Source organism: Tamandua tetradactyla, chromosome 14, assembly GCF_023851605.1.
Source record: "Tamandua tetradactyla isolate mTamTet1 chromosome 14, mTamTet1.pri, whole genome shotgun sequence".
NCBI lineage: Eukaryota > Metazoa > Chordata > Mammalia > Pilosa > Myrmecophagidae > Tamandua > Tamandua tetradactyla.
Window position 1 is genome coordinate 42204124 of NC_135340.1, and position 21160 is coordinate 42225283.

Below are 21160 nucleotides of genomic sequence, written 5' to 3' on the forward strand. Positions count from 1 at the left end.
CCCCTTTTTGTTTTAAAAGCATAGACTTTAGCATCCGGTTTGCTCATTCAATAATTTCTTGCCCTGAGGGATTGTGTGGAATTCCTGTAATGAGTAATATTAAAAGTAATACAAAATTTATGAAATTGTTTTCCTGTATAAACAGGACCATTGCCCATTTTAATAGATTGAGGGCATCCCACAACAGCACAAGCATTAAGTAAATGTAATTGAACATGGCAAAAACAATCTCCAGATTGTGCGGTAGCCCAGATGAAATGAGAATAAGTGTTTATGATAACATGTACATATTGCATTTTACTAACATGTGAAATACGAGTAACATCTATTTGCTATAATTCATTTGCTTTTTGACCTCTAGGATTAATTCCTGATGCAAATGGGAGTGCATTTAAAGGCCCACAGGTTTGACAAGTCCTAACAATGTCCTGAGCTTGCTGTTTAAAAAAGATGGAAATTTCTTTCACAGCCCTTTGCTATTGATATGAGTCAATTTGTGAAATGTTGTGGGATTTTGCATTACCCCCATAAGAGTATCTGCTTGCTGATTTTGTAATGATAAAAGACCTGGAAGATTGGTTTGAGCTCTTTATATGCATGATAAAAAGGGGAGTAATTCAGCTTTTTACTAATGTTTGTGAATGTAAAAACATTCAGGACAATTCATTTCTTTTAAACAAAGAAGCCATCTCAATGTGAGTAACTGTTTGGTAAACATATTCAAATCAGAAACAATATCAAGAGATTGTGGAAAACTTTGCAATACTTGAATTACAGCTGCTAATTCAGTAGGCTGGGCTGAGGTATAAGGCATTTTTTAACTTGTTTTCCACTGGGGTGACACATGCAGCCTTTCCATTAATATTATCATTGGTAAAGACAGTAGTAGCTAGCAGGGAAGCTGGAACTATTTTAGGCAAAATCCATTGCGTTCATTTTTAAAAATTGTAAAAATTTTGACATAGCAAATGATTATTTATTTGTCCTTTAAAGTCACTTAATGCTATTTGCCAAGAGGTATTGAAAATATATAGACTTTGAACCTCTTCCTTTGTGAGATCACACACTATGCAATTAGGAATTATGACCTCCTAATTGATAATATCTTTGGTGACCTTTGATTATTAAAGAAATAATCTTTTACAAATATGTATTTAAACATTTTTGTCAATTGTTTGGTAAAAAAATCCATTTTAAAACATCATCTTGCTAAAATAGGCCTGTGGGAGATTGCAACGTAAAGAAAATAATAAAATCAACAGGCTTTTTTAGATCTATTTGAACAAGCTGTCTTTTTTGAATGCATTGTTCAATTAATTGTAACTCTCATTCAGCTGCAGCTGTTAACTGCCTTTTGCTTAATAAATCAGAATCTCCTTGTAAAATATCAAACAAGTTTTGTAACATATAATTAGGAATCCCTAAAGTGGCAGGCAGCAAAAAATGAAAACAGAGCATCAATAGTGACGTGTACCCATAGTAAATGACCAGATTTTTAAAATTGAATTCATTGGATTGATTAAAAAGGAATGCAAGAATGTGGATTCTTTACAATTGGTTGTGCATTTTTGCTAATTTTAAATTTATTTCATGCAGTTTTTATGATATTTTCTCACAATAGTGGCCAAATTTCGATTTGCTTACATGACTGGGCCCAGTTGGGTCCTCTGGGAACTGGCTAAGGACCAAGAGGAGCTTTCTGGGACCTAGATATCTTTATTAAAGTACACCTCCTTCTGGGGGTATAGCCAGTCCTCCCAGCTAAAGTGTACATTTTAACTATTTCTTACCAAGGTCATGTGATAGCAATATCAGTTGCATGTAATGGCAACATCAGGTGAACAAAAAAGACTCCACAAATATATTTTTTCCTTGCATTCAACCCTCAGATCTGATCTGCTTCCAACATAAGCCATGGTTATCTTGGGATAAATTTAGTTTATACATATATAGTTTATATAAACACTGGACAAAGCATTAAAGTATTTTGGCTTAAAGGAATTTAGGTATTTAAATGATTTGAATATTATTTAGTCAGTAAAGATTCATTTATAGTAATAGTACTTAGATTAATAGATTAAGCCACCTGGTTTAGGGCAAGAAGCAGTTTTTGCCAGTATGATGATACCCAGGAGAAAATCAGTTTTTTTATACAGATAACAACATGATAAAAGTTAATATAAGTTATTTTGATAAAACACAGACTCTTTTCTTTTTAACTAATTATTTAGAAAAAAAATTTTTTTATATCTTTTCATTAGAACAGGCTAAAAGTCCAAGAAAACATTGCCATTTTAGACTCATTAAATCTTTCTTGATTTTAACCATGATTTCTATTTTTATAAACCCTCAGCACTTACTATATTAGTTTAGGCTTTGTCCTATATTTTTCTCGCTTAGTAACAGTTATTCATTTTAGGATAAAACTATTCTGTGTTCCTATTAATAAAAATACATCTTTCATATTTTTCATACTTTAATCATTACTTTGAACAAATATTTTACCACATATGTAATTACCATCAAAATTAAATTTGTTAGAATAATGTTAAATATTTAAAATACTTTAATGTTTTAAATATGCATTAACTATCAATATATAGTTTTTAACAAGAATTTTTAGTTTTAAAGTTCTTAAAATATATTTCTCTTTTCAAACATGAATAGGAGCTAAACTCATGGCCAGTTTCCAAATTGCTGTTTGTTGAGGATTTAAGTTAACAAAAGGAGATGGGGTTGCCGTTCCCATTCTGAGTCATAGGACTTTGCCTGTAGTATTGGTATAAATCTCATAGAATACTCATTCAGACTAAACAAAGGTAACCTAACAGAATACCTTGAGTCAGAACTACAATCCCGAACTGCACACCCCATTGGGGACCAACCTGCCACAGGGACCATCAATGAGCACTGACCCCCGTTTGGTATGGCACCTTTCTCACTGAATACTTTCTGATTCAGGTGTACATGAATCCCTATATAAAGGCAGCCCATCAAGAACAAGCCCATAAACCAATCTTTCTTTATCCTGCTCTGCCAAAGGCACAGCAAAGAAGCAACTTTTAAAATCTATCATAATAAATCAGTTCTTAGAAATTACAACTGGTGTGGGCAAGCCAGGCTGCAATGACTCCATAGGCTGAACCACAGTATCAACTTTTATCAAATCAGTCAATATTCTCCATTTTCCTGACCTCCCTCCTGCAATAAATATTGGAGAATTCCAAGAACCACGAGACTCCTCTAAATATCCTGCTCCAAACTGTTCCCAAATCAACCGAGTCAGAGCCTCAAACCTCTTTACAGATAAGGGCCACTGCTCAACTCAAAAAGGCCTGCCTGTAGTATTTGTAGTGGATGTCCCTGGAGCATCTCCTCACTTTATGCTTTAAGAGTTCCCTTATTAGATCCCTGTTTGGGCACCAATTGCTGAGTCCAGCTCAAGCAACTATCGAAACAGGGTAAGAAGTGGTAGTGGGAGATTGAGAAGAAACACAACTTAGAGTTTAAGACAAAGCATGAGCCAGGTAGTTCATTGCCTGACTGAACACAATAACCAAATAGAAACAGGAATATTTTCCCCATCTTATATTCACTGCAAAGCCTTCATAACGAATTTCCATTACTTAAGATTTAAAACATTATGGCCTTAAGGCTGAAACCAACAGCAATGTTTTTGAATGAGCTCAAATAAGCTTACTAATTCAGATGTTTTAACAGGCACCCCAGTAGCTTTAACATACACACATACTCCTCCAGCCACCTATTATGATTACCCGTTACCCTGATGATCCAAGGAAAATGCTTACTTTACCAATATGACTAAAGTCCTCTTCTATCGGCTGGACACACGTGTCTCTAATGAGACTTTTCCTTGGTTCCTTAATATTGATTTGGAGTCTTCTTCTTCGAGCCCCACGTTGGGTGCCAAATGTTGCTTCCTATTGAAACAGAGCTCGAAGGATATTAAGGAATGATTAGAAAAAAAGAAAGGAAGAAAGAAAGAAAAAAGAAAGAAAGAAAGGCCCTTCATGGGCCTCAGGACCCATAGTGTCCCAAAGGCCAACACCTCCTATTCCCCACCCCTTACCCCCACCAGCCAGGTCCAGCCAGGCTCTATCTTGCCTGTGGCTGCACTGGTTCCCAGAACAATTAGAGACAATGTCCAGCCCAAAGCTTGGCAGCAGCCATTTTTACATCCTTTGGAGTTCCCCAGATTCTAAACCTTAGCTTGGGGCTCCTTTCTGAACCTCCTTGCCATACATCTCCATGGCCCTGCTTCAACCTCACCTTCTCTTGCCTGGCTCAGATGTTCCCCTGGGATTGTTGCCTCTTCTCTCACACCCTTTTCCACCTAGAGCTAGGAGATCAGAGAGGTCCCCCCTGGACTCACATCATGAGGCAACCCTGCTGACAGTTAGACCTTCCCTACCTGATGAGCCTGATGCTAGATATCTGAGGTCCCCACCCCACTATAAACACACTGCATTTGTCCCTCTGCCTCTTTCCAGACAGTCACCTTCCATCCTGGTCATTGGCAGGTGGCTGCAGGAGGGGACATGGTAATGCCATGGGATCTTTTCTGCTGAACACACCCTCCCTCCCCCATCATGTGTGTGTTGTGGGTGGCTGAATGCAGGCCTACATCTCCTCTCACAGACTGGGCACTCCTGAGGACAGAGCCACCTTCTCCATCAGACCTAAGGCCCTTGAGAGATGGCTGTCTCCCTCAACCCTGGTCCCAGCCTAGGCTCACACAAGGAGCTGCCCACTCACCTTTCAGTGTCACCTTCTTTAACATCTTCATAGCATACAGGTGTCCACTGTCAGGCCGGGTCACCTTTCATACCAGGAAGACCTGAAAAGGCAGTGGGGTCGGGGTGGAGATTGATGGGGACACCTGAGACCGTCAGACCCCACCCTCCAGGTTTGGAGTTGACCTCTAACTTTCCAGAGCCCCAAGCTGACCTTCTGCCCTCCCCCAACACCATGGTGACGTCTCACCCTGCCCCCAGACCCCTCAACCCTACCCCCAATTTCCTGAGTGACCCCTCACCCCCCACCTCTGACATAACCAGGGAATCCCTCCCAGCAGTGGGCTCAGAATTCACTTTGCCAAAGGATCCCTGGCCCAGCACCTTGAGGAGCTCAAATTGGGATGGGTTGGCCTTCTCAGAGCCAGCCTTGATGTGGTGAGTGATGTAGATCTCCTTGAGAGTGCCCTCATCCTGATTGAGGGACAGAGCTGGTGGGCACAGAGAGCCCACCCAGGTGTCCCCCCAAGTCTGGGACCATTCCCACTGGACCTCAGTAGACAGGGCCCTGCAGATCTGGCCAGGACACTACCCCAACTGCCTCTGAGTTTACCAACCCCAAAAGGGCTTCAAAGACCTGGAAGGGTCAAAGCACCAAGGTGCGGGTCAGGCGACAAGGATGCTAGTACAACCAGGAAGGAATTCCCCCCAACTGCAAGCTCTGGCTAAAGCCCTGAGACCTCCAGGTCATCCATGAAGGGCTTCCCTCCCCTTGCAGCAAATGTTTTTGGTTTTGCTACAATAAGAAGTAGGGTTTATTCTCATACTGTGTAGGTGGAGTTGGACCTTTGTTACTGGTCAGGATGAGATGGAGTGAATCCCTCTGGCCAACAGGACAAGGCCGAGGTACACAGAGAGCTGAGTCACCTGGGACTTCCCTACCTACTCAGTAAGCACCAGCCTCGGGTGGGTGGGAGTTAAGGCCAGAAATCCCATGCCCACCCTATCAAACTTCCCTTCAATGAGCCAATTAGAATGTGCTTGCCAGGCCCTGGCTGTTCTAGGAAGCTTCTGCCATCTCCCAGTTTTCCTGCATCATTCTAGAGCTCTGAAGGCCTCTTTACTTCCCTGGGAAGCAAGTCTAGGCAGGGTCCAGTCACCCACAGGGCCAGGCTGGGACCAAGAGAGCCCAAAGACAACTTAAGCCAAATTGGCTGACCAGGCACCTGTTCTAAGGGCCACAGCCAGGCCAGGACCAGATATTCGGGTACACTCACTGAGTCCTGCTGGGGGCCAGAGCCAAGGCCCAGGGCAGGCAGAGAGGTTTGGCTGATCCTGGGCCACTGCTTCCTGGGCAACCAGGGGAGCAGGGCCCAGAGCTGCAGACGGGGCGGCTTGGGATCCTGCTCCATCTGGTCAGCAGGGCCGCGGCACCATGGCAGGAGTGGGCAGCATCCGGGCTGCGTTGGAGGTGGCCCAGCCCAGGGTGGATGCGCAGGGTGATGGCGGGGGCTGGGCCTGGCCCAAGACCACCAATCACTCAAGGTCTGTGGTTTCCCAGCTCCAGGCTTACACCCTCACCATGTTCCCTTCCTCTCTTTTGCCCTCACCCCAAAGCCTGAGGGCTGCCCTCAGGCCTTCCCTGCCCCAGCCTCCTTGGGGGCCTCATGCCAACATAGCTGCTGAGAAGCAGGTAAGCACTCTGGGTTGGGCAGGGACAGGCATTTAACATATGGAGGCAAATAAAGAAAAGACATCCAAAGGGCAGAGACAGGCATTCAAGAAGTGGAGACAGAAAAAAACAAGCACCCTACAGGCAGAGGCAGGAGGAAACATACCCAAGAGGCAGAGATGGGCAGAGGCATGTTCTCAATGGCAGAGGCAGATGAGGATGTGCACTCAACAGGTGGAGGCAGGAGGGGACATGTATGCAACAGGCAGAGATGAATGGGGACGCGTATCTAATAGGCAAGGCAGGAGGGTACATGTACCCAACAGGTAGAGATAGAAGGGGGTACCAGCCCAACAGGTAGAGACAGACAGGTGTGGGTCACCTAGTGGATGACATGTACCCAACAAGTGAAGAGAGGCAGGCACTCAGCAGGTAGACACAGAGACAGGCAGACACAGAGACAGGTAGCAGGGCAAGGATCCCCAGGAAAGGGGGCATCAGAGCTCCAAGACAGAGCTCTGTATTCTTGTCGGTCTGCCTGGGGTGGAGGAAGGGATGAGGGGACATAACCTGCAAATCCCAAGGGCCCCAGAGAGGAACCCGGTATTTGTGGCAGGCCCATCTTTGAGGTCTTCTGTGTCCTTAGGACCTTCTTCCCACGCCAGGACCTGAGGGACCCAGGACTAAGATGGTGGGCTGAGGGGCCATCTCCAGAGTGCACTCTGATGGCTTTGAGTCTAATCCAAAACATCCCCATTTTGAGAACAGGAAACTGAGGCCCAGAGAAGGACAGTGACTCACCCAGGCTCAAAGCAAGCCAGTGGCAGAGCCAGCTAAACCCAAGTCCCTCCCCTGGTTGCTGCCTGGCCTGGGATCAGCAGGCCTCAAGTGCCAGGAAAGGGTGGGCAGGTAAGGCAGCCAGAGCCACTTCCTCCCCACTGAGGCCTGCCCCCTCCCTCAGCATCAGGGTCAGTCTGGGGACTTCCCACTCTAGGCCTTGACCCTCAGAGACAGTCCCATCCTCAGGGACCCTCCCTGAAAGAAGGGGGAGTGGTGTAACAGCCATAAAAAGCTGCAGGCAAATCAGGCTTGAGTACAAACCCCTGGTGGGATAGGCCGAAAGCCTGGCCCAGAGAGAGTCGGGGGGTGGCCAAGACCACACAGCCATCTCTGCCCACCCTGCCCTGAGAACTGCACCTCTACCTCATCTGTCAGCTGTCTCTGACTGAGAATGCTCCCAGGGGACAGAGGTAACTACCAGGAAACCCCAGGACACAGAGGCACCCCATCCTCCAAACCCTTGCCCTTGCCCAGAGTGATGGTGACACACCACTAGAGGCAGTCCTTCTCTCTGCTCACCTTCCTGGGACAGAAGACCAAGTCTCCCCCAATCCTGGGGAAATCTGCCACGGTCTGCATGGTGGGGCTCAAGCCGGTGGCCAGAGGGCTCTGTTACTCCCTTTACTTCTGATTTTTCAGTCTTCCCAGCCCAAAAGGCAGGGTCCTTGGTCCCCCTCTGTATTAGTTAGGGTTCTCTAGAGAAACAGAATCAACAGGGAACACTTGCAAATATAAAATTTATGGAAGTGTCTCACGTGACCGTAGCAATGCAGAGTTCAAAATCCACAGGGCAGGCTGCGAAGCCGATGACTCCAATGGATGGCCTGGACGAACTCCACAGGAGAGGCTCACCAGCCAAGGCAGGAATGGAATGGAACCTGTCTCCTCTGAGTCCTCCTTAAAAGGTTTCCCATGATTGCATTTAGCATCACTAATTGCAGAAGACACTCCCCTTTGGCTGATTACAAATGGAATCAGCTGTGGATGTAGATGACGTGATCATGACCTAATCCTATGAAATGTCCTCATTGCAACAGACAGGCCAGCGCTTGCCCAATCAGATGAACAGGTACCACAACTTGGCCAAGTTGACACCTGTCCCTAACCATGACACCCTCCTTCTCACTTCCCCCTCCAGAGAGAGGAGGGACAGAATATGGGTCAGGCTCCCCTGTTGAGGAGGGGTTACCACAGACCCCAAGCCCATTACCCCAGGGAGGACCTGGGTGCGTGCCCCTCCCCATCTCCTCTAACCCTAGGGAGGGGACACAGGAATACAAATGGAAGTCATGCAGCAATGAGCGGGTGACACTGGGGGCATCCCAGCACCTGGAAATACCCACCTAGAGGGGCCTTGAGGAAGGGGAGACAGAAGTCAGCAAAGCCATAGCCTCTGACTGCCCAGCCCAGAGCTTAGAGGTTCAGTTCAAGACACTCCCACCCCCACAGCGCCCTTCCCGTGGCTGGGCCCACCCAAGATGCCAGCCTCACAGCTGGCACCACAGGACCCAACCCTCCCCGGCTCCAGGGCAGTGCATTCTCAGCCCTGCCCTGAAGAGTCTTGCTGCTCAGGGGCCCAGAGATGCAAGGGGGACAACCCGACACAAAGGACAGGATAGAGGGGCAGGGGGCTGTGGGGCAGAGCCAGACCAGGCCCAGCCCCTTTCCATGTGGCCTCATCTTATCACTCACACCAGTGCACCCACAGGAACTGACAGGCACACAAACACACACTCAGGCCGATGATTGGAAACCATTTCCAAAGACTGGGCCTATGTGGAAATACATGCCTGCTGTGCCCACGGACTTCCCCTTCCCTGCCCTCACAGGGTCTCCGATAATAGTCTCGGATGGGCGATGCCAGGTGTTCTGAAATGCCTCCCTAAATCCGAGACCTCTCATTGCACCCCAGCTTCCTCAGACTCCCCCCTTGGAGACCGAACAGCCCTGGGAACCCCAAAGCTCTCTGGCCCAGCAGCAGAAGAGGGGCTGGTGTCAGCGAGGCATCCACCACCCCCATTCCCCCCGAAGCAGAGTTAGAACCGGTGTGGCTGGCAGGGCACAGTAAGGAAACAGTCTCAGAACTGCCTGCACAGAAGGGCGTGCGGAGGAGCTAGGAGGCCTCTAGCGGCAGGAGGACAGGCGCCACCCACATCCCCTTGGCCCTTGCCCCTCGCTCCCCACCAGAGACAATTCCTCTTTATTTACTTCCTCCCACATGGCAGCTGGAAGAGAGATCCAGAGCACTCTAGCCTGACCCCTGGAGCCCTGATTTCCAGCCCTGGCCTCCTTCCTCCAGCTGCCACCCAAGCCCACCTGCTAGTCCCAGTGCATAACGGACACCACTAGTTTTTTCCCCAGCTGGCAGCATCTGTGGGCCTCCCAGGCACTAAACCCCTCTGGTGGGACAGACGCCTCCAGATGCAATTCCCAGCATGCCTCTGGGCAGGTGACAAAGGGGGCTGCCATTCTCGGGCATCCCTGAAGGCAGAGCTGGCCTCAGGCACCAGGCCAGGACTGGCACGAGTGACAATGAGAACTGCACCTATTAGCCGACCGTGTTTTGCATGCCCCAATTCTTTTTATCAACCTTTGCCAGTGGGGATTCTGCTGTTCCTGTACTCGGCACTGGGGCTGGGGCTGGGACTAAGATCCTGTGTATTGGCTCCAAGGGGGGTACTATCATCTTATTTCAAAGGTGAAGAAACTAGACTCAAAGAGAAAGTGACCTGCCCAAGGCTACATGGCTAGAAAGAGGTGGAGCCAAGGGCAAAATCGAAGTATAAAGACCCCACTCTTAAGGATTCCATCACTGTCCTTCTCGCCAGGGCAACCAGCCTGGTTCTCCTCCAGATATCATTCGCAGTGACTGATCCCCTCCTCTCCCTGGCAAGGAGGTGTGGAATCTAAGGCAGACCCTGGTCTTGCCCTCATAGACATGATGATAAAATACAACTGTCCTGCAACAGAACTGAGAGCAGGTGCTGTGGGTGCCCATCAGTGGCAACTCAAAGCTGGGTTCTGTGGAAGAGCAGATATTGGCCAGGCTGAAAGGAGGAAGGAAGACATACAGGCAGAGAGCCAGGTGTGGGCAAGAGTTTGGAGGCCAAGAGTAGAGGTGGGAAGTCAAGAAGAACTGGCCACACACTGGTTGAGTGCTCCCAGGTCACTCTCTTTCCCTGCTTGAGCTTTGATTTCCTTCTCTATAAAATGGAGGTAAAAATGGCATGTGCTACTCTCAGAAAGTTGTTTCTAGAAGCAAACTGGGCCATGGAGACAAAGGGACATTGTAAACAGAACTTCTCTCTGGTTTAGCTGGGCAGTCTTACCATGGTCAGAGGCCAGCCCCAGGGCCCCAGGTGTGGGGAGGGTGGGCCAGGGGAAGTCCTCCCCCAACACCTGAGGCTGCCCAAGGCTCCCCGAAGTCCATGGTCACATCCTACCTGAGCTCCAGCTAGGGGAGCATAAGGGATCCAGGAGGGATCAGTGTTTCATAAACAGGAAGAGAGGAGGGAAGGGGGTTGACACTCAGCTCTCAAAATAGACCTGCAGGCTCTTCAAAGGGGTCCAGCTCTGGAGGCAGCCAGGGGAGGGGGCCTGGGTTGCCCAGTCCACCCCCAGGAAGGGAGGGTGGGTGAACGGAGTCCCAGGGTACCTGAGGATTCCAAATGCACCCAGAGTGCTGAAGGGATCCAGCAGAGCTCACCCTGAACCTGCTGTATACACCACTGCCCCTAAAACCCCAATACCCCTTTCTGCCTGAAATGAATACAAATAAACAAGCATTAAGGACCTATATTGTGCAACAAACTTTGTTGGTTGCTTTATTTTAAACACATCACATTTTGGGCTCTATTCTCCTTTGACAGGAAAAGAATCTCAGCCTCAGAGGGGCAAGTCATTTGCTCAAGGTTGCAAGGCAAATGAGAAACAGGGTTTTGAACTCAGAATGCCTGAATACTGAGTCCCAGACCCTGCCATTTCTCCTGGCTGGAGAATTTCTTTCTCTAACTGCCCAAATCCCACCTGCCCTGTGAGGGCCAGCCAAATGCCCATTCTGCAGGGATGGTGGCCTGGTGCCCCACAGCCCACCCAAGTCCTCCTCCCCTGCTGTACACAGCAGTGACCATCTGTTTGGCCCATGCTGGGCCCTGGGCTCAGATGTTACTCGTTGGGTCCCCAGGACTTGCTCATCTCATCATGCCACAGAGAGAAACGTGGGCTCCTGGAAGGTCTGGACCTGCCCTAGCACAGAGGCTCTGTGGCTGCACAGCTGTGGCCTTCCACTTCACTGCTTCCACCACATAACTTTCCTATTGGGAGCTCCCTGAGGGTGGGGGGGCTGTGTTATCTTCATTTTTGGTGGGCCCCCTAGGGCCACCGGAAGGTGCACTGAATGTGTGATAAAGCACAGGAAACCCAAGGCCAGCTCATTCCACTGCAGATTGAGCGCCCCCTGGTGTTTTGAGCCCAGAACTGGGCAGTGGTGAACCTGGCAGGTAGGACAGCAAAGAAGATGGATGAGTAGGTGCACAGGATGGGAGCAGCTAGGGTGGCAGGGACCCAACACTCTTCCTATGCAGCACTCAGGGTTCCCTAGGCTGAGAATAGTATGGGTTCTGGGGTCAAGCAGACCTGTGTTCAAGTTCTGACTCTGTCACCCACCAGCCAGCTATGTGACCTGAACCTCAGTTTTCTCATCTGTAAAATGGAGAGAATAGTGATCTCTTCTCTTAGGGTGCAATAAGAATTAAACACAGAGTGCCTGGTGTGTTGCCTGCTGGGTCTGGATGAAACTCTTTTTTTTCTTAAAGTGGCATTCAAGGCTCTCCTTCAGACCTGTTTCCCTTCCCACCACTGGGCTGCCTGCCTAATGCAGGAGTCACAGGCCTGAGATCAAATGTAGGTTATGCGCTTGCTCCTCTCTTAACCAGCCCCTCTAGTTCTTGAGGTCAGACACAGTGCTCACCACCAGCTCCCCAAACACTGAAAGCTCTTCTGCAACACCTAGAACCTCAGCCCCAAGAGCTGACCATCGCGGTTCTTCTCTAGACTACAGTTCTGTCGTTCTGTTGCTAAGCATCTGTGGGCAGAAATCCTCCAGCCCTAGGGCCGAGACAAGACATACTGAGGAGTCCAGTCCACCCCACTTGGCCTGGCTTCTGCTGGACCAAGGCTGCCATAGCAAGCAAGTGAGGAGTAGGTGGGAGCCCATTTCTCTCACCCTGCCTTACCCCACCCAGCTCCATTCTCTTATCTTAGGTGGCTGAGTCAAAGCAAACACCAGCCCTGGGACCATCTCAAAGGTCTCATTTATGGCTGGCCCAGTGGCTGCAGGAGGCCACACTGAGCAATGTACCCAGGCATTCCCACTGCTGTGCCACAGCCATGTGTGGCAGGCAGGTATTTCCACATCTGTCCTTCCTAGCACTCCATGAGGTGGGCATTACTATTCCTAATTTACAGAAACTGAGATGCAGAAGGGAGATGAGCTTCTCATCAAATGGTGAGGGATGAATCAGAACTTGAACCCAGGTCTACTCTAACACCAGAGCCCAAGCGCTGCCCCCGCCTGGGTACTTTCAAAGCCCCTCTACAGGGATCATATGGGCTGAAGGTATCATATGGCCTGAAGGGAGCCCAGGGGAAGCAGAGGCAGGAGGGGTGAAGGAATGAGCCTCAGGCTGGGAGGTGGGAGCCTCAGGCTGGGAGATGGCTATGTGCTCTTGGGCCCCTCTGATCCCTGGTTAGACTTGAGAGGCCTCCAGATTCTTTCCAGCATGACCACTCCAACTCACGCATGCCAGAGGCCTCCCAGCTCTCATTAGATCAAGTTCTATCAAAGAGAGTGGTCCAGCCAGTCTGAGCCTTTTCCATCACCTAGGCCTTCTCCTCACAGTGGGCCCAGCCTCCACAGTGCACGCTGAGCATGAGCAGAAGTAACACATAAGCCAAGGAAGTGTCTTGTCTGACCCTCCGCAGGCCACTCACACAGACAGTAGGGAGGTTGGAGCAAGTGATCCCCATGCACAGGGTGCCACAAGGGTTAGGTGGGCTCAGAGAAGGATGAGGCAAACAAAGGGATAAGACACCAGGACCCTCCTACCTGGGTGGGATGAGGGCAGGCCTCTCTCCTCCCCTGAGGCCCTGCAACCACTGTCTCCCCACCCAGGCCCTGGCCCAGGGTACTGGCCCTGGTCCTCACCTTGGCTTGCTGAAGTCCAGCTTCTTCCCCCAAGGCCTGTCCATTCTGGAAAAGAGAAAGGAGGTTGGGAAAGCACCATCAGAGAGAGAGCCCTATGGATACCCACCCCCACCCTTGACTGCTCCCAAAGGCCAGGGAGGTCATGAAGGTGTGGGCAGGAATTCTGGGTGGGTGTCTCCTCCAGCTCCACTTTTATGAGGGAAGGGGGCCAGGTATCAAGTCCTGCCAATATGGCCTTCTTACCACTCAGGCAGAGCATTTCCCAGGGGCTCAACACTCCCTCCCTCATCTTTCTGCCTAGCAAACAGCTCATCTTTGAAGACTCAGCTCAAATATCACCTCTTCCCAGTGAGAAGGAAAGATCAGGAGTAACTCCAAACTCTTTCAGAGACAAACTGTAAACTGTAAACTACTCATATGTGAAAGGCTTCAGTTGCCTGGTCTGTAACATAGGAATAATTACATCTTCCAGGTGAGGACAGAATAACTAAAATCTAACAAGCAAAAGAAAATATAGGGAAAAGAATGGAAAAATATGAGCAGGGACTCATGGAATTAATGACAACATGAAGTGCACGAATATACATGTTGTGGGTGTCCCAGAATGAGAAGAGAAGGGAAAAGGAGGAGAAAAACTAATGGAGGATATTATCACTGAAAATTTCCCAACTCTTATGAAAGACTTAAAATTACAGATCCAAGAAGTGCAGCATACCCCAAACAGAATTGATCCAAATAGACATACTCCAAGACACTTACTAATCAGAATGTCAGAGGTCAAAGAGAAAGAGAAACTCTTGAAAGCAGCAAGAGAAAAGCAATCCATCACATACAAGGGAAGCCCAATAAGACTACGTGTAGATTTCTCAGCAGAAACCATGGAAGTGAGAAGATAGTGGGATTATATTTTTAAATTATTAAAAGAGGAAAATTTCCAACCAAGAATTCTATATCCAGCAAAGTTGTCCTTCAAAAATGAGGGAGAAATTAAAACATTTTCAGACAAAAAAATCACTGAGAGAATTTGTGACCAAGAGACCATCTCTGGAAAAAATACTAAAGGGAGCACTGGAGACAGATATGAAAAGACAGGAGAGAGAGGTGTGGAGAAGAGTATAGAAATGAAGACTATCAGTAAAGGTAAAAAGCAGGAAAAGTAGATATGACATATAAAATCCAAAAGGCAAAATGGTAGAAGAAACTACTGTCCATAAATAATAATACTAAATGTTAATGGATTAAACTCCCCAATCAAAAGACATAGACTGGCAGAATGGATTAAAAAACAGGACCCATCTATATGCTTTCTAAAGGAAACACATCTTAGACCCAAGGATAAACATAGGTTGAAAGTGAAATGTTGGGAAAAGATATTTCATGCAAATAACAGTCAGAAAAGAGCAGGAGTAGCTATACTAATATCCAACAAATTAGACTTCAAATGTAAAACAGTTAAAAGAGATAAAGAAGGACATTATATATCAATAAAAGGAACAAGTCAACAAGAAGACATAACAATAATAAATATTCATGCACTGAGCCAGAATGCCCCAAAACACATGAGGCAAACACTGAAAGAGAAATAGACACATCTACCATAATAGTTGGAGACTTCAATTCCCCACTCTCTTCAATGGAGAGAACATCTAGACGAAGAATCAATAAAGAAACAGAGAATTTGAATAATACAATAAATGAGGTAGATTTAACAGGCATTCATAGAACATTACACCTCACAACAGCAGGATATACTTTTTCTCAAGTGCTCATGGATCATTCTCAAGGATAGACCATATGCTGGGTCACAAAATAAGTCTCAATAAATCTAAAAAGATTGAAATCATACACCTCCAAGGTGTTGCAAGGGTTGAAAGAGACAAAGTATGGGAAATAATCTGGCCCAGGGATGGTGGCTGTCCTTACCTTGTCCCACTCTGGGACCTCTCCCCTGCCCCTGCATGGAAGAATCACTGTTACCTCCTCTCTGCCCCTGCATTCCTTCATTGTACCATTTGCTAGGTTGCAAGGACTAGTTACACACTATGCTATCCTTTACAATAAATGGGGAGTCCCCAGAGGGCAGAGATGAGGGCTTGGTGCTAACAGCTGCTCTCTTCCAAGGCCGCTGCCACATGCCAGGCACTGGCTCAGCACCTCACCCCTGTGGCACCACATAATCCTCATGACAGCCCTGTAAGGTAGGCCCTGGCCTCATGTGGCAGAGGAGGCTCAGAGGTGTCTAGAGATGTGCCTGAGTTCATACAACTGATAAGTGGGGATTCAAACCCTGGTTTCTCTGGCTCCAAGAAGGTGCTCCAAAAAAATCCACTGATAAGCACCCACACTCCAGGCAAGGGAACTCCCTTCAGGGAGAGGCAGGCACTGGTGCTCACCCTTGGGTAGTCATGTTTCTCCCTGCCTGAATACTCTGGCCTCAGGTGGGAATTATACACCCTGGGGTGCAACCAAACTCAACCCATCCATTTCCTGTGTGATGTAAGGTGAGTTACTTACTCTCTCTAGGCCTTGAGAAGCTGAAAGGAGCTGTCCCCAACCCTTCCTGGCATGGTGACAGTATAGTAAGACAGATGAGGTTTCCAGTGGTTGGAAAGTCCCAGCCTGGGCAGGTCAGGACTTTGGAGCCAGGCTCTGGGTCCACGGGACAACTGTGGCCTTGCTTGGCAGTAAAAGGCCCAGCTGCACTCTACCCAGTACATAACCTCCCTGCCCCTGGCACATCTCCCCTGCTGTTCCCAGGACACCCTGGCTCCTGAGCCCCTTTAATGCCCCCTAATGCTCCCTAGGGGTTGAGTGTTCTTCAGGACCCTGCACACACTAGCACACTAGCACACATGTACACACACACACACACACTATCATCTCTCAGTGGCTGAGGAACAGGACTGGGTTGATCAAGGCCTGAGGGCGATGCATTTGCAGAGTGAGTTCCATGTTCCCCAGCACTCTGGAGTCACTAACTTGATACTAACCCCCATGGATGATCACAACAGCCTGCATACCAGCTGACTACCCCCAAAACCTCATCCTTCCTAAAACTCCAGTGTGATCACCGCACTCGACCCACTTGGTTACTCAATCTTTATTGAGTACCTTCTATAAACCAGGTTCCAAACCTGTCTGTGGCTCCCCACTGCCTGCAGAATAAAGTCCCAGCAACTTAGCACAGCATTCAAGGCCGTCACCTCCACCTGCCCAGCACAGTGATGAAGAGTGTGGGTTTTGGAACCTCATTTCTTGGGTTCAAGTTCTGGCTTATGCCCCCCTGCATGACCCTAAAAAGGATACTTCACTGTTTGCACTTCAATTTCCTTATCTGTGAAATGAAGAGAAAAACAAACTGTTTCACTGGATGGGTGCAAGAAACAAATGCTTATAAGAACATATACCTGGCATGTAATTGCTCCATCAACAACAAACATTTTATTATTGGGCCCTATTTTTGAGCTAAACTGAGTGATTAAGACCCTGAACAAACCAGCTTGTTCCATATCCCAGAGCATTTGCATGGTGACTCCTTCCACCAAGAAAACCTTTCTCTGCCTTGTCACTTTGGCAAAGCCCTAGTCTGCTTTCAAGATTCAATTCAGATGTTACCTCCTCTGACCACACAGCCTCAGATGCTCTCCCTCTCTCCTCTGTGCCTCTATAGCACCAAATATATGGCAGCTTAACTAGGGAAGGAGCCATGGCTTGTCCATCACCAAGTCCTTGGCACCCAGCTACAGGGCCAGCAGGTAGTTTGTCAAGTGAATGTGCAGCCCAAGCAAGGGAGACTAAGCAAATTGCATTATTCCTATTTTTTCAGATGAGGCTCACAGAGTTAAGGGACTCACCCAAGTCCTCAGCTAGCAGGTGGTAGGCCAGAGACCAAAACCCAAGTCACGTGGCTGCAAGCCTAGGTTCCAATGAAGGAGAAGAGGAGGTAGTGGCAGGTGTATCCAGCAGTGTGGGTTTAGCAAGTAGTGTGCTTCCACACTAGCCCGGATAACTCTGGCAACCCCACAGACCGAGTATAGCCTTTCTCTATTTCCTTGTTCTCTGGCTTAGGTGCTGTGCTCATGGAACCTCACCCAGGGATGACACCTGTAAGAGCTGGTGGACAAGGTCTTGAAAGGGGAATGAGCAGCCCTGGAAAGACTGGTGGTACAAAGGGAATCCCAGGTGAATTTCTCCCTCAGAGCCCTAGAAGGCAAGTTTCATCTGCCCTTCAGACCTGACTGCCGCACAGGGTGGTGAAAAGAACACAGCTTTACAGCTATGAAGAGCTGTCCTCAAACCCTAGCTTTGTGGTCAGCCACATCACTTCTCTGAGGCTTGGTTTCCTCATTTGTACCAAGGACAAGGATTTTAGTCTGTCTTGTTCATATCTGCAACCTTGTTCCTTGGAATATGATAAGTATGTAATAAATATTTGCTGAATAAATGAATGAATGAAAGGGACAATGGTGCTGACCTTGCAGAATACTGAATGAAGGACCTTGTCTGAAAAACCTGGTTCAGGGAAGGTTCCTGGAGTCCCTTGCAGGACAGGGACTACTCTTCTTGTGTTTCCTCAGAAAGCACTACTCATAAGGACAGCAGTCCAGGCCCCCTGACCACTGTGTCCCCTTCCCAGAGGTTGAGATGAGTTCCAAAAGTTACCCTTCCTTGCCACCCAAGCGTCTCTATCTTGGGAAGAAGGAGCCAGGGCAGCATCTGGCAAAGCTGGGCAGCAGATGGAGAAAGACAGCACATGTTCCACAGGCAGGAAGTAGCCCCAGAAGCCGGGTTCAAAGCCCAGCACTGGCAGCCCTGCACACTGCTGGAGACCGGGACCAAGTGCCAGGGCTGGCTGGCATCATCAGTCCCTCAGTCAAGGCTGGATATGGGCCCTGCGGGATGAGGAGTGTCTGCCAATATCCGGAGTTTCTTCTGGAGTACCTTTTACCTGGGCCAGTTTAAACCCATCCCTTCCCCACCCTTGAGCCTCCTCCTGCTTGGGAGAAGACAGTAAGAGATCTGGGTTCCAATCCTAGCTTTGATTTAATTCATAAGCCAGTTCTCCCCTCTGAATTCAGCTGTCCCATCTGAAAATGGGAGTAAAAAACCCGACCTTGAAAAGCTGTTGTGATAATTAAAATAAGGTGACATATGTGGAGAGGAGTACATTGCCCAGAGGAAAGCTAGGCCTGAGGACAAGGTTACTACTTAGCCAGGGAAAGCCCAGGTGGAATTCTCACCCATGTTTCCAATGGGTTCACTCCAGCTGGGCAGCACCCTGGGCCAGGCCCTGCTTGCAGCAGCCCATTTTCAACCTCTTCACCAAGAAGGCAGCCCTGATCCCAGGCCTCCACCAAGGGCCCCCACCAGCTCCTTGTCTGCCTCCTACAAGGCCAGGAGCTGCCAGCAGCACCTGTACCTGCAGGTCAGGCTGCTGCATCACTTACATATCACCTGGACTAAGAACAGCCAGGGCCTGTTCTCCAGTGAGAATGGGCCCACCCATACCCTGGCTGCTCCATGGCTCCTGTTACTCAAACAATAATACCCAGTCACTTGGCACCTCCACAGAGAGGGCGGAGGGAGAGGCAGGCAGCAGTGGACCCTCTCAGGCCCAGGAAATGGAGGTTGAAACCCAGCCCTCACCACTGGAAAAACAGAGGCCCAGAGAGGCTGAAGACTGACTGACGGTCACACAGCAATTCTGGGGTAACGTTCCTGGAGTAATCGTGTCCCCAACCCCACCCCAAACCCTTGAGAATATGCCAGTTTTCTCCTCTCACCAAGTTCAGGGACTAAAGGACTCAAACTGAGTCAAGTGTCCCTTTCAAACCTGGCCCCCTGGTGAAGCTGGCTCTTGCTCCAAGATTTCACAAAGGGAAACAGCCCATTCCTGGGCTGGGAATGGAGCTCCTAGGTATCTTCCCTCCCTACCAAAATAACCGGAGGGAAGTCCTTGGGTTAGGCCCCTCCCAGCTCTACCTCCCTCTTGGGAGGCCTAGGTTGTAGGGCAAAGGAATTCATCTCTGCGTGCCCCTCCAGCCCCAGCAGTGGGCAACGGAGGGGGCACAATGGGCTAGGGGCTGCAAAGGTCAGTGTTCCTCACCTCTGAGCAGCCGTGCAGGGCCTGTAAAAACCTGTGGCAGGGATCCCAGAGCAATTTATTCCCAATTGCGCCTTCAGGTTGGTTACCTAATCCTACCTCGCCCACCCTCCAATGGCCAGTGTTGGCCATCCTTTTAAAGGAGTAGCACATCCTTGGAGCCCTCTAACCTGTGGTCGTTAGAGGTAGGGCACATGGAGGCTGCCCCAGGTAAGAGAGGCTGGAGGAGGGGACCCAAGCAGAGGCCAGGGGCCCCAGTCGGGAGAAAATCATCTTGGCTCCCTGGCTCAATTGAGGTATCCACTTCCTATCTGCAGAGATTCCTCGGGCCCTCTGGAAAGGAGGGACTATCACCTACATCTTTCCCTGCCTGACACTGAGGGGAAAGTTTTTGACCAGCTGGTTCAGGGGCTTGACCTTGTCTCCGGGTCAAAGGGTACAGGAAGGGCTACCCTCTTGCCTCCTTAGGACCTGGCATTACATAATTCTCAGAGGAAGGCCAGGAGCTGCTTCTCTACGAGTCCCCACTCCCTTCTCCACAGCCTACACAGGTATTCTCTGGCTGTAGCCTGAGGCAAAGAAAGCCAGGAGACCCAGCCCCAGACAGACTCTGTCACCCCATATTCCACAATTGCCAGAAGGCAGGAGGGGCAATCCTTCCAGGATCAGCAGTGGAGAAGAGGGGAGTTCTTAGGGAGTCGGTGGGAGACATCAAGAGTGGAGGTCCTAAGAGCCTTATCTGTGGCAGAATCACAGACATCTGGCACCCCAGCCCTGCCCTGCAGGAAGCTTCGAGAGTTCGGGACGCATCTGGGTAGGTGTATTAGGTGTGTGGCTTGCGGGGAACTAGATCTCACCGCCCCACAGGATCCCTCTCTTAGCCAAGGGGCTGCGGGGGTTAGAGTCCGTGCTGGGTGGAACTTTCCCTCGCACACACACTTGGGACACCGGGAGGGTGGGGAGGCGGAGCCGGAGATCCGAGGGCGCCTTGCAGCAGAACCGCAGACGGTCTTGCCCCAGTGGGGAGCCGGAGTCCCCGGCCCCAGGCGCCCTTCCCTCGCCCCGCACACTCACTTCCGGATCCAGCGGCACCAGCTCCATAAACGGCCAGGGCTCCTTGAGCTGGGCGAGTGGCATTGCGCTGCTGCCGGGCCACCCGCGCACCTCTGGCGGCCCCGACTGTGCCACCTCTGGGGTCTCCTGGTCCCGGGCTCTGCGCCCTCGCACCCCTACGACTCCGAGCCCCCCACGCCCTGGGCGCTCAGGCTGGGCCATCTGCCAGAGCTGCCGCGGCACTCGCACTCAGGCTCCCTCCGTCACCCAGCGCCGCCACACCCATTGGCTACCTGCGCTGGGGGCGGGGCCTCCGAAGCCCCTCCCCAGACCCCACAGAGGGCTATTCCCGGCGCGGACCCCCGCCCCCGCAGCGCGGACTGCGCGGGACCCGCCTCCACCCGGGCCCTTCGCGGGCCCTCTGCTCGGCGCAGAGTGTGGCTCCTCCAACCCAACCCCTGCGGAGACCACTCCAGGGTTTCCCCTCTACCCCTCTCAACTCATCTGAGAATCGGTCCCCAGCTGTTTCTGCT

General features: G+C 49.7%; 1 long non-coding RNA gene across 2 annotated transcripts; it reads right to left on the reverse strand.

Annotated features, from left to right (window-relative positions):
* Nucleotides 1-1798: 1798 nt before the first annotated feature.
* LOC143655855 (uncharacterized) lies at nucleotides 1799-20769 on the reverse strand. 2 transcript variants are annotated; one of them, XR_013162311.1, is made up of 5 exons: nucleotides 20649-20769; nucleotides 13472-13516; nucleotides 7786-7961; nucleotides 4777-4858; nucleotides 1799-3941 (listed from the first exon to the last, which is right to left on the reverse strand). It is a non-coding gene; the product is annotated as an uncharacterized LOC143655855 (long non-coding RNA). The 2 variants fall into 2 exon arrangements; XR_013162312.1 differs by having other exon boundaries at nucleotides 1799-3955.
* Between the last annotated feature and the right edge of the window lie 391 nt (nucleotides 20770-21160).